At 48.6% G+C, this 17,549-nt stretch overlaps 1 pseudogene; it reads left to right on the top strand.

The window, feature by feature from the left end:
* LOC135530249 (transforming acidic coiled-coil-containing protein 2-like) overlaps nucleotides 1–17,549 on the top strand; it is a 106,338-nt pseudogene that overhangs the window by 82,863 nt on the left and 5,926 nt on the right.

Genomic DNA, 17,549 nt, shown 5'->3' with positions numbered 1-17,549 from the left:
ACTGTATGACTCTATTGGAGGAACAGGTTGACATTCAGTAGTAGTCATATTCATACGAATGTTTACCTTATACAGACAGATCCCTTCATAGTTTTTCTTCTGATGTGTACGTGAACTGCACCTACTAAAGTTCTCCCTTCCTCCCTCTCAGATCGTGTCCAAGGAGAAGGAGGTACTGGAGTGGAAGAGGAAGTACGAGGACAGTCGACAGGAAGTGCTGGAGATGAGGTGAGAGGATCAACTGTCAGTCAGTCACATTACCATGACAACAGTCAGTCACGTTACCTTGAGAACAGACAGCCACGTTACCTTGACAATGTCAGTCACGTTACCCTGACAACGGTCAGTCACGTTACCTTGAGAATGGTCGGTCACGTTACCATAACAACAGTCGGTCACGTTACTATGACAACAGTCAGGTTGGTGTAGAGTGGTGGTGGGGTCCATCTGGCCAGGAGAGCCTACCCTCTTAGTAAAAAGGTTTCCAAAAGGGTTCTTCAACTGTCCCCATAAGATAACCCATTTTTGTTCCTGGTAGAAACCTTTTTGTTCCAGGTAGAACCGTTTTTTGTTCCAGGTAGAACCCTTTTAGGATCCATGTAGAACCCTCTGTGGAAATTGTTCTACATGGATCCCAAAACGGTTCTACGTGGAACCAAAAAGGGGTTCTTCAAAGTGTTCTCCTATGGGGACATCCAAAAAGAACCTTTTTAGTTTGTAGATATCACAGTTTTTTTTTTTTGTAAGAGTGTAGTTCAGATTAACTAGGGGACTTATTTCATTAGGCCGATTGGCCCCAACGATAAGGAGGGTTAAGTAGCTAAGAGGGGAGACAAAGCAAATCCACCCGTTTACCTCTCTATCCGACAACACCAAAACAAAGCTGTCTGGAAAAGACATGTGTCCTAAAGCATTTCAGTTGTGTGTGCTGATGTTATGTAAAGTACAGGCTGATCTGCTCTGACTTACAGTATATGCAGTCTTTGTAAATACTATAGTTCCTGTATCATGCTACTAGTTTTATTTCTTGACATGTAGGAGCCTTCCTGCTGCTCTCATCTCACCCAAAACAAGCATATTGTCCATTTAAAATAACATCAAATAGATCAGAAATACAGTGTAGACATTGTCAATGTTGTAAATGACTATTGTAGCTGGAAACAAGCAGATTGTGGGTAGGGATTAATGGAATATCTACATAGGCGAACAGAGGCCCATTATCAGCAACCATCACTCCTGTGTTCCAATGGCACGCTGTGTTAGCTAATCCAAGTTTATCATTTTAAAAGCAAAAGCAATTTCTCGCATGGAATAGCCTTCATTTCTCAGAACAAGAATAGACTGATGAGTTTCAGAAGACAGTACTTTGTTTCTGGCCATTTTGAGCCTGTAATCGAACCCACAAATGCTGACGCTCCAGATACTCAACTAGTCTAAAGAAGGCCAGTTTTATTGCTTCTTTAATCAGGACAACAGTTTTCAGCTGTGCTAACATAATTGCAAAAGGGTTTTCTAATGATCAATTAGCCTTTTAAAATTATAAACTTGGATTAGCGAACACATCGTGCCATTGGAACACAGGAGTGATGGTGTCATGTCTTATTATGTCTGTTCCTGTCCTTTCTCTTCACTCTGTCTCTCTCTGCTGGTCTTATTAGGTTACCTTCTTTCTCTCCTTCTCCAGCTGTTCCACATCTCCCCTAACTAGCTCATTCACCCTTTCCCCACCTGTTCCCTCTTTTCCCTCTGATTAGGTCTCTATTTCTCTCTCTGTTCCTGCTACTTTCCCAAAGGTGTCAGATTCTTGTTTGTGTTTTTCATGCCATAATTGCAAGCTATCGTCTCGTTTGCTTCCACCTTGTCCTATCCTGTCGGAGTCTGCCTGGCAGGTGCATCCTGCACTCTACTAACGTTCTTTTGTTCCATTGACAACGTGGAAGAGGATCTATGCCATTCCTGTTTTTTCATTAAAAGAACTCTGTTTTCTGTTAAAACCGCTTTTATTGTCTTCACTCAAGTACATAACAGATGGTTGCTGATAATGGTCCTCTGTTTGCCTATGTAGATATTCCATTAAAAATCAGCTACAATAGTCATTAACAATGTCTACACTCTATTTCTGATCAATTTTATGCTATTTTAATGGACAAAAAATGAGCTTGTCTTTCAAAAACAAGAACATTTCTAAGTAACCCCAAACTTTTGAACGGTAGTGTATACTGTATGTGTATATTTACTGTATGTGTGTATATATATATATATACTATTTGTATATACACAGCTGAAGTCAGAAGTTTACATACACCTTAGCCAAATACATTTAAACTCAGTTTTTCACAATTCCTGACATTTCATCCTAGTAAAAATTCCCTGTTTTAGGTCAGTTAGGATCACCACTTTATTTTAAGAATGTGAAATGTCAGAATAATAGTAGAGAGAATGACAGCAGAGGGATGTAGTGGCTCTCATTGGTAGAAGGAAGAGTGGACCAAAGTGCAGCGTGGGAAGTGGTCATGATCTTTATTATCAAAAAACACTGAAACAAAATCACAAAGCGAAAGTGAACAGATCTGCACAGACACTAAACAAAAAACAAGATCCCCAATCAGAGACAACGATAGACGGCTGCCTCTGATTGGGAACCACACACACACACGGCCAAAAACAAAGAAATACAAAACATAGACTTTCCCACCCGAGTCACACCCTGACCTATTCCTCCTGACAGAGCTGGTGTAACTGCGTCAGGTTTGTAGGCCTCCTTGCTCGCACACGATCTTTCAGTTCTGCCCACAAATTTTCTATAGAATTGAGTTGTGATGGCCACTCCAATACCTTGACTTTGTTGTCCTTAAGCCATTTTGCCACAACTTTGGAAGTATGCTTGAGGTCATTGTCCATTTGGAAGACCCATTTACGACCAAGCTTTAACTTCCTGACTGATGTCTTGAGATGTTGCTTCAATATATGCACATAATTTTCCATCCTCATGATGCCATCTATTTTGTGAAGTGCACCACGAGTTTTCAAGACTCCCACCTAAGTGTATGTAAACTTCCGACTTCAGCTGTATTCTGTTTGTGTGTGCATGAATATATATATATATTTTTTTACGGTTATTATATTTTCTTGTCAGTCTTGATCCGTAACCATCGGTTACACAGTGATACAGTACCGGTACCAGCCCTATTCTTGAGTCATAACATTGTGCGTGATGGACCGACGCAAAGAAAAACTCAACCTGTGTTTTGACCTACCTACCCAAGAACTCATATGTGTCTTTCAGAAACATGCTCTTGACTTATGCTAATGAAACAAAGTGTTGAATATTTGTATTTTTTTATATTTTTTTTTTAATCAATTCATCCTTTGCCGTTTGTGGTTCGCAGGAGAATCGTGTCAGAGTATGAGAGGACCATTGCACAGATGATTGGTGAGTGTTTCTCTGACAGCTGCAGTCATACTGACCTATCCCCAGCGAAGCTCAGGGGTTTTAATACACGCTTTACAATTATTGTCTTGAACGTTACGACAACATTTAGATCTGTGCCTAAATAAAACATATCCAATGTAATTATTTGACATGAGAGGGCCATATACAACTCACTATTTAACATCCCAGGGGATTTAACATCCCAGAGGATTTAACATAACAGAGGATTTAACATCACAGGGGATTTAACATCACAGAGGATTTAACATAACAGAGGATTTAACATAACAGGGGATTTAACATAACAGGGGATTTAACATAACAGAGGATTTAACATCACAGGGGATTTAACATCACAGAGGATTTAACATAACAGAGGATTTAACATAACAGAGGATTTAACATAACAGAGGATTTAACATCACAGAGGATTTAACATCACAGGGGATTTAACATAACAGGGGATTTAACATCCCAGAGGATTTAACATCCCAGAGGATTTAACATAACAGAGGATTTAACATCACAGAGGATTTAACATCACAGAGGATTTATAGCAATATTTGGTTAATTCTCCCTTACCTCACAAACTGTTCAGTATTATAATACAAAACATCTTATAAAACATCTTATTAAATTCATTATTTTTGTCAAAAACACTAAATCTGAATCTGAATCTGCTATTGAGGTAAACTGTGTTACCACCTCTAATGCAGCAAAGGCTTTCACCTTCAATTTGTTCATATAAATACATCTTATTAAGCTCTCCTCCCCCTCCACCTCCTCTCTTCTCCCCCTCTCTCCTCCTCCACTCTCCTCCTCCGCTCTCCTCCTCCTCTCTCCTCCTCTGCTCTCCTCCTCCTCTCTCCTCCTCCTCTCTCCACCTCTGCTCTCCTCCGCCGCTCTCCTCCTCCGCTCTCCTCCTCTGCTCTTCTCCTCTTCTCTCCTCCTCCTCTCTCCTCCTCCTCTCTCCTCCTCCACTCTCCTCCTCCTCTCTCCACCTCTGCTCTCCTCCGCCGCTCTCCTCCTCCTCTCTCCACCTCTGCTCTCCTCCGCCGCTCTCCTCCTCTACTCTCCTCCGCCGCTCTCCTCCTCTCCTCCTCCTCCTCTCTCCTCCGCCTGCTCTCCTCCTCCTCTCTCCTCCTCCTCTCTCCACCTCCGCTCTCCTCCTCCTCCTCCTCCACCTCCGCTTCCTCCCTCCTCCTCCTCTCCCCTCCTCCCTCTCTCCTCCTCCTCCTCCTCCTCCTCTCTCCTCCTCCTCTCTCCACCTCCGCTCTACTCCTCTGCTCTTCTCCTCCTCTCTCTCCTCCTCCTCTCTCCTCCTCCACTCCACCTCCGCTCTCCTCCCCCTCTCCTCCTCCTCCTCTCTCCTCCTCTACTCTCCTCCTCTCTCCTCCTCCTCCACTCTCCTCCTCCGCTCTCCTCCCTCCTACTCTCCACCTCCTCTCTCCTCCTCCGCCTCCTCCTCCGCTCTCCTCCTCCCTCTCCTCCTTTGCCTCCTCCTCCTCTCCGCTCCTCCTCCTTCTCCACCTCTGCTCTCCTCCGCCGCTTCCTCCTCCGCTATCCTCCACCGCTTCCTCCTCTCTCCTCCTCTACTCTCCTCCTCTCCTCCTCCACTCTCCTCCTCCGCTTCCTCCCCCCTCCACCTCTCTCCACCTCCTCTCAGAGTCCTCCCTCCGCTCTCCTCCGCTCTCCTCCTCCTCTCTCCTCCTCTCTGCTCCTCCTCCTCCTCTCTCCTCCTCCTCCTCTCTCCACCTCTGCTCTCCTCCGCCGCTCCTCCTCCTCCTCTCCTCCTCTGCTCTTCTCCTCTTCTCTCCTCCTCCCTCTCCTCCTCCTCTCTCCTCCTCCACTCTCCTCCTCCTCTCTCCACCTCTGCTCTCCTCCGCCGCTCTCCTCCTCCTCTCTCCACCTCTGCTCTCCTCCGCCGCTCTCCTCCTCTACTCTCCTCCGCCGCTCTCCTCCTCTCTCCTCCTCCTCTCTCCTCCGCCGCTCTCCTCCTCCTCTCTCCTCCTCCTCTCTCCACCTCCGCTCTCCTCCTCCTCTCTCCACCTCCGCTCTCCTCCTCCTCTCTCCTCCTCCTCTCTCCTCCTCCTCTCTCCTCCTCCTCTCTCCTCCTCCTCTCTCCACCTCCGCTCTACTCCTCTGCTCTTCTCCTCCTCTCTCCTCCTCCTCTCTCCTCCTCCACTCTCCTCCTCCGCTCTCCTCCCCCTCTCTCCTCCTCCTCTCTCCTCCTCTACTCTCCTCCTCTCTCCTCCTCCACTCTCCTCCTCCGCTCTCCTCCCCCCTCTCTCCACCTCCTCTCTCCTCCTCCGCTCTCCTCCTCCTCCGCCTCCTCTCTCTCCTCCTCTGCTCTCCTCCTCCTCTCTCCTCCTCCTCTCTCCACCTCTGCTCTCCTCCGCCGCTCTCCTCCTCCGCTATCCTCCACCGCTCTCCTCCTCTCTCCTCCTCTACTCTCCTCCTCTCTCCTCCTCCACTCTCCTCCTCCGCTCTCCTCCCCCTCTCTCCACCTCCTCTCTCCTCCTCTGCTCTCCTCCTCCGCTCTCCTCCCCCGCTCTCCTCCTCTGCTCTCCTCCTCCTCTCTCCTCCTCCTCTCTCCACCTCTGCTCTCCTCCGCCGCTCTCCTCCTCCGCTCTCCTCCTCTACTCTCCTCCTCTGCTCTTCTCCTCCTCTCTCCTCCTCCTCTCCCCCTCCCACCTCCGCTATCCTCCACCGCTCTCCTCCTCTCTCCTCCTCCTCTCTCCACCTCCTCTCTCCACCTCCGCTCTCCTCCTCCGCTCTCCTCCTCTACTCTCCTCCTCTGCTCTTCTCCTCCTCTCTCCTCCTCCTCTCTCCACCTCCGCTATCCTCCACCGCTCTCCTCCTCTCTCCTCCTCCTCTCTCCACCTCTGCTCTACTCCTCCGCTCTCCTCCTCCGCTCTCCTCCTCCTCTCTCCTCCTCCCCGCTCTCCACCTCTGCTCTCCTCCTCCTCCTCCTCCTCCTCCTCCTCCTGCTCTCCTCCTCCTCTCCTCCTCCTCCCTCTCTCCACCTCCGCTCTATCCTCCACCGCTCTCCTCCCCTCTGCTCCTCCACCTCCTCCACCTCCTCTACTCTCCACCGCTCTCCTCCTCCTCTCTCCACCTCCGCTATCCTCCACCGCTCTCCTCCTCTCTCCTCCTCCTCTCTCCACCTCTGCTCTACTCCTCCGCTCTCCTCCTCCTCTCTCCTCCTCTCTCCTCCTCCTCTCTCCACCTCTGCTCTCCTCCTCTCTCCTCCTCCTCTCTCCTCCTCTGCTCTTCTCCTCCTCTCTCCTCCTCCTCTCTCCACCTCCGCTATCCTCCACCGCTCTCCTCCCCCTCCTCCTCCTCTCTCCACCTCCTCTCTCCTCCACCGCTCTCCTCCTCCTCTCTCCTCCTCCTCTCTCCACCTCCGCTCTACTCCTCTGCTCTCCTCCTCCTCTCTCCTCCTCTGCTCTCCTCCTCCTCTCTCCTCCTCCTCTCTCATCCTCCGCTCTCCAGCCTCACTTTTCCATTCCACATCAAACCCACAAGATTCACTCCTCGTCCTGTTTATCTCGCAACTCTTGTTCATTTCTCCCTTTCCACCTCTGGACATTTCTGAAGCTCTGCTCTGATTTGTGCTACTTGATGATTTCATCCCATTATTCACACAGAACCAGGGGGGGATCAACTCCATTATTGCCACAGCACCAGGTAGAAGGGGCAACTCCATTTTCCACACAGCACCAGGGGAGGGGTCAACTCCATTATCCTTATAGCACCAGGGGTGGGGTCAACTCCATTATCCACACAGTACCAGGGAGGGGTCAACTCCATTATCCACACAGCACCAGGGGAGGGGTCAACTCCATTTTCCACACAGCACCAGGGGAGTGTTCAACTCCATTATCCACACAGTACCAGGGAGGGGTCAACTCCATTATCCACACAGCACCAGGGGAGGGGTCAACTCCATTTTCCACACAGCACCAGGGGAGGGGTCAACTCCATTATCCACACAGTACCAGGGAGGGGTCAACTCCATTATCCATAAAGCACCAGGGGAGGGGTCAACTCCATTTTCCACACAGCACCAGGGGAGGGGTCAACTCCAGTATCCACACAGCACCAGGGGAGGGGTCAACTCCAGTATCCACACAGCACCAGGGGAGGGGTCTACTCCATTATCACTCAGACACTCAGAAATGGCTCTCTCACCTGTCTGGCAGGGTTGGAGTCAATTCCATTTCAATTCACTCAATTCATGAAGTAAGTTGAAATTCCTATTCCAATGCTCCTCAATTATGAGACACATGAAATGTGGAATTTCTGTTGAAATGGAATTGATCCCAACTCATGTGTCCCGCACCCTCCCAGCTTGACTTATAACACAACCCCTTATTTTGTGTTTCTGCTCCCGTCTCGGCCTGTTCCTATTGTGTAAACTCTCTCTAACAGGGCTGCCAGGTGAGTATCGAGGACTCGACCCATTAGTTGCTTGTGTCTTCAGATCACATCCGTCTGTTAAAGAGAGAGAGAGAAAACTCTCTTCGTCTCGTGACATTTGTCTTTACATTGTTTGTTGTCGTTCACTTTTCAACATTTCTTTGTCAGGCAACTGGTGGTACAATACCTTTAATTCGTTTCTACACAGCACCAGATTTTCTTAAAGAAGCCTTTCTGTCATGGGATAACATGCAAAGCAAGGCCCTTTAAAGGCTCCTTTCACTCAAAAATGTAATTTCCTATGTTTTATATATATATTTCAACACTGTGATATTGTGAAATTATGAAAATTCTGATGATGTCCTTTTTGTGTAAGAGCTTTTTGAAAAGAAATGTTCAGCCTGTTTTGAGTTCTGGCCTGGTGACATCACAGTTAATTAACCAATAAGAAAGAGAGTTCCAAACCTCTCTGCCAATAGCAGCTAGTTTTCAGTTTTCACCCTCCCCACTCAGACCACTCCCAAGTGCACACCACACACACACACACACACACACACACACACACACACACACACACACACACACACACACACACACACACACACACACACACACACACACACACACACACACACACACACACACACACACACCACAAACACAACCCCACACACACACACACACACACACACACACACACACACACACACACACACCACAAACACACACTTTTCACACACACACACACACACACACACACACACACACACACACACACACACACACACACACACACACACACACACACACACACACACACACACACACAACTCAGTCCCTAACCTTTAACCCTAGACCCGTAAGCTAAACATTTATATATATTTTTACTTCACTACATTCCAAAAGAAAATTATGTACTTTTTACTCCATACATTTTTCCTGACACCCAAAAGAACTCGTTATATTTTGATTAGCATGACAGAAAAATTGTCCAATGCACGCACTTATCAAGAGAACACCCCTGGTCATCCCTACTGCTTCTGATCTGGAGGACTCACTAAACAGAGAACATCCCTGGTCATCCCTACTGCCTCTGATCTGACAGACTCACTAAACAGAGAACATCCCTGGTCATCCCTACTGCCTCTGATCTGGAGGACTCACTAAACAGAGAACATCCCTGGTCATCCCTACTGCCTCTGATCTGACAGACTCACTAAACAGAGAACATCCCTGGTCATCCCTACTGCCTCTGATCTGGAGGACTCACTAAACAGAGAACATCCCTGGTCATCCCTACTGCCTCTGATCTGGAGGACTCACTAAACAGAGAACATCCCTGGTCATCCCTACTGCCTCTGATCTGAAGGACTCACTAAACAGAGAACATCACTGGTCATCTACTGTCTCTGATCTGGAGGACTCACTAAACAGAGAACATCGCTGGTCATCCCTACTGCCTCTGATCTGGAGGACTCACTAAACAGAGAACATCCCTGGTCATCCCTACTGCCTCTGATCTGGAGGACTCACTAAACAGAGAACATCCCTGGTCATCCCTACTGCCTCTGATCTGACAGACTCACTAAACAGAGAACATCCCTGGTCATCCCTACTGCCTCTGATCTGGAGGACTCACTAAACAGAGAACATCCCTGGTCATCCCTACTGCCTCTGATCTGGAGGACTCACTAAACAGAGAACATCCCTGGTCATCCCTACTGCCTCTGATCTGGAGGACTCACTAAACAGAGAACATCCCTGGTCATCCCTACTGCCTCTGATCTGGAGGACTCACTAAACAGAGAACATCCCTGGTCATCCCTACTGCCTCTGATCTGAAGGACTCACTAAACAGAGAACATCCCTGGTCATCCCTACTGCCTCTGATCTGGAGGACTCACTAAACAGAGAACATCCCTGGTCATCCCTACTGCCTCTGATCTGGAGGACTCACTAAACAGAGAACATCCCTGGTCATCCCTACTGCCTCTGATCTGACAGACTCACTAAACAGAGAACATCCCTGGTCATCCCTACTGCCTCTGATCTGGAGGACTCACTAAACAGAGAACATCCCTGGTCATCCCTACTGCCTCTAATCTGGAGGACTCACTAAACAGAGAACATCCCTGGTCATCCCTACTGCCTCTGATCTGGAGGACTCACTAAACAGAGAACATCCCTGGTCATCCCTACTGCCTCTGATCTGGAAGACTTGTATTTATATGTAATTCTGGTTCGTCTAATATAAGGAATTTGAAATGATTTATACTTTAAATACTGATACTGATTTATACTTTTAATACTTGAGTATATTTACAGTGGGGCAAAAAAGTATTTAGTCAGCCACCAATTGTGCAAGTTCTCCCACTTAAAAAGATGAGAGAGGCCTGTAATTTTCATCATAGGTACACTTCAACTATGACAGACAAAATGAGAAAAAAAATCCAGAAAATCACATTGTAGGATTTTTAATGAATTTATTTGCAAATTATGGTGGAAAATAAGTATTTGGTCAATAACAAAAGTTTTTTAATGAATTTGTTGGTGGCTGAATAAATACTTTTCTTTAAAACCAAATACTTTAAAACTTTTACTCAAGTAGTATTTTACTGGGTGACTTGTACTTTTACTTCGGTCATTTTCTATCAAGGTATCTTTACTTTTAAGTATGACAATTAGGTACCTTTTCCACCGCTGTGTATCAATGTATCAGTGCATCAATGTATGAATGTATCAATGTATCAATGTATCAGAGCCACAACAACAACAACAAATGTGTCACTGTCACAATACTTTTTGAGCTCCTTGTCGATAAGGGGGTTTCGATAAGGGGGTTTCGATAAGGGGGTTTCAAACATCTCCTCGGGGAGACGTTTTACGTCGTTGTCGCCCTGAACAAACTCGTCGGATTCCCCTACTGACTCAGGTATTAATTCAAACAAACCCTGGTCACCTGGGGGGGGATCAGAATGTCCCAGTTTGCTGCTTTTCTCTGAAGTCCCCCTTTGGGCCTCGTTCATTTCGCTCATCGTTCAGTGTTTGTTCTGTCTGCATGCTTCACACAGAAACACAGGGTTTAATCAACATTGCCTTCGTGCTGAAATGTCCCTAATGCATCATTAACTAATGTAGGAATACGTAGGAGTAGGAATTTACTCCGTTGTTTTCTTTTATTGATGTCAAATCCATTCTCTACCATTTCTTGATGAATGTAGTTACCAGTGTGTCTCTGTTTAGCCTCATTTATACTTGGCGCTAACATGCATCCTTAGTCCTGATCTTGTCCGCATTCTGATTGTGCCCACATTTTCTAAAATATGTTATAATTACACATGGTATTAAAATGTCTCTAATATTCGTCGACTGTGTCCGCTCTGTAAGCGGATCTCTTGGTCCCTCTGTATACCAACTACACACGTGTAAGATGTCCAGACACAATGATTGGCTGACTGCCTCCGGAGGCGGGTCAGGGAGATCGGATCACAATTAGTCTTTTAATCATCGACATCTGTTAGGACAATGTGGGCACAATCAAAATCTGGACAAGATTAAGACAATGGACACATATAAGACTCTGGTATAAACAGCATGTGTGTGTGTGTCGATATTCATATTCCTGTGTGTGTGTGTGTGTGTGTGTGTGTGTGTGTGTGTGTGTGTGTGTGTGTGTGTGTGTGTCGATATTCATATTCCTGTGTGTGTGTGTGTGTGTGTGTGTGTGTGTGTGTGTGTGTGTGTCTATATTCATATTCCTGTGTGTGTGTGTGTGTGTGTGTGTGTGTGTGTGTGTGTGTGTGTGTGTGTGTGTGTGTGTGTGTGTGTGTGTGTGTGTCGATATTCATATTCCTGTGTGTGTGTGTGTGTGTGTGTGTGTGTGTGCGTGTGTGTGTTTGCATGCATGTTTTAGTGTCTTTTGTATTTGTGTGTGCAGAATCAGGACCACCATCCAATCTGTGTTCTCCCTCTCCTCTCTCTATCCTCCCTCTCCTCTCTCTATCCTCCCTCTCCTCTCTCTATCCTCCCTCTCCTCTCTCTATCCTCCCTATCCTCTCTCTCTATCCTCCCTCCCTCTCTCTATCCTCCCTCTCCTCTCTCTATCCTCCCTCTCCTCTCTCTCTATTCTCCCTCTCCTCTCTCTATCCTCCCTCTCCCTCTCTATCCTCCCTCTCCTCTCTCTATCCTCCCTCTCCTCTCTCTATCCTCCCTCTCCTCTCTCTATCCTCCCTCTCCTCTCTCTATCCTCCCTCTCCTCTCTCTCTATTCTCCCTCTCCTCTCTATCATCCCTATCCTCTCTCTCTATTCTCCCACTCCTCTCTCTATCCTCCCTCTCCTCTCCTCTCTCTATTCTCCCTCTCCTCTCTCTATCCTCCCTCTCCTCTCTCTCTATTCTCCCTCTCCTCTCTCTATCCTCCCTCCCTCTACTCTCTCTCTATTCTCCCTCTCCTCTCTCTCTATTCTCTCTCCTCTCTCTATCCTCCCTCTCCTCTCCCTCTCTCTCTATTCTCCCTCTCCTCTCCTATCCTCCCTCTCCTCTCTATCCTCCCTCTCCTCTCTCTATCCTCCCTCTCCTCTCTCTCTATTCTCCCTCTCCCTCTCTATCCTCCCTCTCCTCTCTCTATCCTCCCTCTCCTCTCTCTCTATTCTCCCTCTCCTCTCTCTATCCTCCCTCTCCTCTCTCTCTATTCTCCCTCTCCTCTCTCTATCCTCCCTCTCCTCTCTCTCTATTCTCCCTCTCCTCTCTCTATCCTCCCTCTCCTCTACTCTCTCTCTATTCTCCCTCTCCTCTCTCTCTATTCTCTCTCTCCTCTCTCTATCCTCCCTCTCCTCTCCTCTCTCTCTATTCTCCCTCTCCTCTCTCTATCCTCCCTCTCCTCTCTCTATCCTCCCTCTCCTCTCTCTATCATCCCTCTCCTCTCTCTCTATCCTCCCTCTCCTCTCTCTATCCTCCCTCTCCTCTCTCTATCCTCCCTCTCCCATCCTCTATCATCCCTCTCCTCTCTCTATCCTCCCTCTCCTCTCTCTATCCTCCCTCTCCTCTCTATTCTCCCTCTCCTCTCTCTATCATCCCTCTCCTCTCTCTCTATCCTCCCTCTCCTCTCTATCCTCCCTCTCCTCTCTCTATCCTCCCTCTCCTCTCTCTCTCATCCCTCTCCTCTCATCCTCCCTCTCCTCTCTCTATCCTCCCTCTCCTCTCTCTATTCTCCCTCTCCTCTCTCTATCATCCCTCTCCTCTCTCTCTATCCTCCCTCTCCTCTCTCTCTATCATCCCTATCCTCTCTCTCTAATCTCCCTCTCCTCTCTCTCTATTCTCCCTCTCCTCTCTATCATCCCTCTCCTCTCTCTCTATCCTCCCTCTCCTCTCTCTATCCTCCCTCTCCTCTCTCTATCCTCCCCTCTCCTCTCTATTCTCCCTCTCCTCTCTCTATCATCCCTCTCCTCTCTCTCTATTCTCCCTCTCCTCTCTCTATCATCCCTCTCCTCTCTCTCTATTCTCCCTCTCCTCTCTCTCTATTCTCCCTCTCCTCTCTCTATCATCCCTCTCCTCTCTCTCTATCCTCCCTCTCCTCTCTCTATCCTCCCTCTCCTCTCTCTCTATCCTCCCTCTCCTCTCTCTATTCTCCCTCTCCTCTCTCTATCATCCCTCTCCTCTCTCTCTATCCTCCCTCTCCTCTCTCTCTATCATCCCTATCCTCTCTCTCTATCCTCCCTCTCCTCTCTCTATCCCCTCTCCTCTCTCTCTATTCTCCCTCTCCTCTCTCTATTCTCCCTCTCCTCTCTCTCTATCCTCCCTCTCCTCTCTCTCTATCCTCCCTCTCCTCTCTCTATCCTCCCTATCCTCTCTCTCTATTCTCCCTCTCCTCTCTCTATTCTCCCTATCCTCTCTCTCTATTCTCCCTCTCCTCTCTCTATCATCCCTCTCCTCTCTCTATCCTCCCTCTCCTCTCTCTATCCTCCCTCTCCTCCAACCTCCCTTTCCTCTCTCTATTCTCCCTCTCCTCTCTCTATCATCCCTCTCCTCTCTCTCTATCCTCCCTCTCCTCTCTCTATCCTCCCTCTCCTCTCTCTCTATTCTCCCTCTCCTCTCTCTATCATCCCTCTCCTCTCTCTCTATCCTCCCTCTCCTCTCTCTATCCTCCCTCTCCTCTCTCTATCCTCCCTCTCCTCTCTCTATCATCCCTCTCCTCTCTCTCTATCCTCCCTCTCCTCATCTATCCTCCCTCTCCTCTCTCTATTCTCCCTCTCCTCTCTCTATCATCCCTCTCCTCTCTCTCTATCCTCCCTCTCCTCTCTCTCTGATCCCTATCCTCTCTCTCTATTCTCCCTCTCCTCTCTCTCTATTCTCCCTCTCCTCTCTCTATCATCCCTCTCCTCTCTCTCTATCCTCCCTCTCCTCTCTATCCTCCCTCTCCTCTCTCTCTATCCTCCCTCTCCTCTCTCTATTCTCCCTCTCCTCTCTCTATCATCCCTCTCCTCTCTCTCTATTCTCCCTCTCCTCTCTCTATCATCCCTCTCCCTCTCTCTCTATTCTCCCTCTCCTCTCTCTCTATTCTCCCTCTCCTCTCTCTATCATCCCTCTCCTGGCTCTCTATCCTCCCTCTCCTCTCTCTATCCTCCCTCTCCTCTCTCTCTATCCTCCCTCTCCTCTCTCTATTCTCCCTCTCCTCTCTCTCTATCATCCCTCTCCTCTCTCTCTATCCTCCCTCTCCTCTCTCTCTATCATCCCTATCCTCTCTCTCTATCCTCCCTCTCCTCTCTCTCTAGATCCCTCTCCTCTCTCTCTATTCTCCCTCTCCTCTCTCTCTATTCTCCCTCTCCTCTCTCTATCCTCCCTCTCCTCTCTCTATCCTCCCTCTCCTCTCTCTATCCTCCCTCTCCTCTCTCTATTCTCCCTCTCCTCTCTATCATCCCTCTCCTCTCTCTCTATCCTCCCTCTCCTCTCTCTCTATCATCCCTATCCTCTCTCTCTATTCTCCCTTTCCTCTCTCTATTCTCCCTCTCCTCTATCATCCCTCTCCTCTCTCTCTATCCTCCCTCTCCTCTCTCTATCCTCCCTCTCCTCTCTCTCTATCCTCCCTCTCCTCTCTCTATTCTCCCTCTCCTCTCTCTATCATCCCTCTCCTCTCTCTCTATTCTCCCTCTCCTCTCTCTATCATCCCTCTCCTCTCTCTCTATTCTCCCTCTCCTCTCTCTCTATTCTCCCTCTCCTCTCTCTATCATCCCTCCTCTCTCTATCCTCCCTCTCCTCTCTCTATCCTCCCTCTCCCTCTCTCTCTATCCTCCCTCTCCTCTCTCTATTCTCCCTCTCCTCTCTATCATCCCTCTCCTCTCTCTCTATCCTCCCTCTCCTCTCTCTCTATCATCCCTATCCTCTCTCTCTATCCTCCCTCTCCTCTCTCTATCATCCCTCTCCTCTCTCTCTATTCTCCCTCTCCTCTCTCTCTCTATTCTCCCTCTCCTCTCTCTATCCTCCCTCCCTCTCTCTCTATCCTCCCTCTCCTCTCTCTATCCTCCCTATCCTCTCTCTCTATTCTCCCTCTCCTCTCTCTATTCTCCCTATCCTCTCTCTCTATTCTCCCTCTCCTCTCTCTATCATCCCTCTCCTCTCTCTCTATCCTCCCTCTCCTCTCTCTATCCTCCCTCTCCTCTCTCTCTATCCTCCCTTTCCTCTCTCTATTCTCCCTCTCCTCTCTCTATCATCCCTCTCCTCTCTCTCTATCCTCCCTCTCCTCTCTCTATCCTCCCTCTCCTCTCTCTCTATTCTCCCTCTCCTCTCTCTATCATCCCTCTCCTCTCTCTCTATCCTCCCTCTCCTCTCTCTATCCTCCCTCTCCTCTCTCTATCCTCCCTCTCCTCTCTCTATCATCCCTCTCCTCTCTCTCTATCCTCCCTCTCCTCTCTCTATCCTCCCTCTCCTCTCTCTATTCTCCCTCTCCTCTCTCTATCATCCCTCTCCTCTCTCTCTATCCTCCCTCTCCTCTCTCTCTATCATCCCTATCCTCTCTCTCTATTCTCCCTCTCCTCTCTCTCTATTCTCCCTCTCCTCTCTCTATCATCCCTCTCCTCTCTCTCTATCCTCCCTCTCCTCTCTCTATCCTCCCTCTCCTCTCTCTCTATCCTCCCTCTCCTCTCTATTCTCCCTCTCCTCTCTATCATCCCTCTCCTCTCTCTCTATTCTCCCTCTCTCCTCTCTCTATCATCCCTCTCCTCTCTCTCTATTCTCCCTCTCCTCTCTCTCTATTCTCCCTCTCCTCTCTCTATCATCCCTCTCCTCTCTCTCTATCCTCCCTCTCCTCTCTATATCCTCCCTCTCCTCTCTCTCTATCCTCCCTCTCCTCTCTCTATTCTCCCTCTCCTCTCTCTATCATCCCTCTCCTCTCTCTCTATCCTCCCTCTCCTCTCTCTCTATCATCCCTATCCTCTCTCTCTATCCTCCCTCTCCTCTCTCTATCATCCCTCTCCTCTCTCTCTATTCTCCCTCTCCTCTCTCTCTATTCTCCCTCTCCTCTCTCTATCCTCCCTCTCCTCTCTCTCTATCCTCCCTCTCCTCTCTCTATCCTCCCTATCCTCTCTCTCTATTCTCCCTCTCCTCTCTCTATTCTCCCTATCCTCTCTCTCTATTCTCCCTCTCCTCTCTCTATCATCCCTCTCCTCTCTCTCTATCCTCCCTCTCCTCTCTCTATCCTCCCTCTCCTCTCTCTCTATCCTCCCTCTCCTCTCTCTATTCTCCCTCTCCTCTCTCTATCATCCCTCTCCTCTCTCTCTATCCTCCCTCCCTGATCTCTATCCTCCCTCTCCCTCTCTCTATTCTCCCTCTCCTCTCTCTATCATCCCTCTCCTCTCTCTCTATTCTCCCTCTCCTCTCTCTATCCTCCCTCTCCTCTCTCTCTATCCTCCCTCTCCTCTCTCTATCCTCCCTATCCTCTCTCTCTATTCTCCCTCTCCTCTCTCTATCATCCCTCTCCTGGATCCTCCCTCTCCTCTCTCTCTATCATCCCTATCCTCTCTCTCTATCCTCCCTCTCCTCTCTCTCATCCCCTATCCTCTCTCTCTATTCTCCCTCTCCTTCTCTCTATTCTCCCTCTCCTTCTCTCTATTCTCCCTCTCCTTCTCTCTATTCTCCCTCTCCTTCTCTCTATTCTCCCTCTCCTTCTCTCTATTCTCCCTCTCCTTCTCTCTATTCTCCCTCTCCTCTCTCTATCCTCCCTCTCCTATCCTCTCTCTCTATTCTCCCTCTCCTCTCTCTATCCTCCCTCTCCTCTCTCTCTATTCTCCCTCCCTCTCTCTATCCTCCCTCTCCTCTACTCTCTCTCTATTCTCCCTCCCTCTCTCTATTCTCTCTCTCTCTCTCTATCCTCCCTCTCCTCTCCTCTCTCTCTATTCTCCCTCTCCTCTCTCTATCCTCCCTCTCCTCTCTCTATCCTCCCTCTCCTCTCTCTATCCTCCCTCTCCTCTCTCTATCCTCCCTCTCCTCTCTCTCTATTCTCCCTCTCCTCTCTCTATCCTCCCTCTCTTCTCTCTATCCTCCCTCTCCTCTCTCTATCCTCCCTCTCCTCTCTCTATCATCCCTATCCTCTCTCTCTATTCTCCCTCTCCTCTCTCTATCCTCCCTCTCCTCTCTCTATCCTCCCTCTCCTCTCTCTATCCTCCCTCTCCACTCTCTCTATTCTCCCTCTCCTCTCTCTATCC

This window comes from Oncorhynchus masou, unplaced genomic scaffold, assembly GCF_036934945.1.
Source record: "Oncorhynchus masou masou isolate Uvic2021 unplaced genomic scaffold, UVic_Omas_1.1 unplaced_scaffold_1300, whole genome shotgun sequence".
Taxonomy (NCBI): domain Eukaryota; kingdom Metazoa; phylum Chordata; class Actinopteri; order Salmoniformes; family Salmonidae; genus Oncorhynchus; species Oncorhynchus masou.
This window is presented reverse-complemented; position numbering and strand designations above follow the sequence as displayed.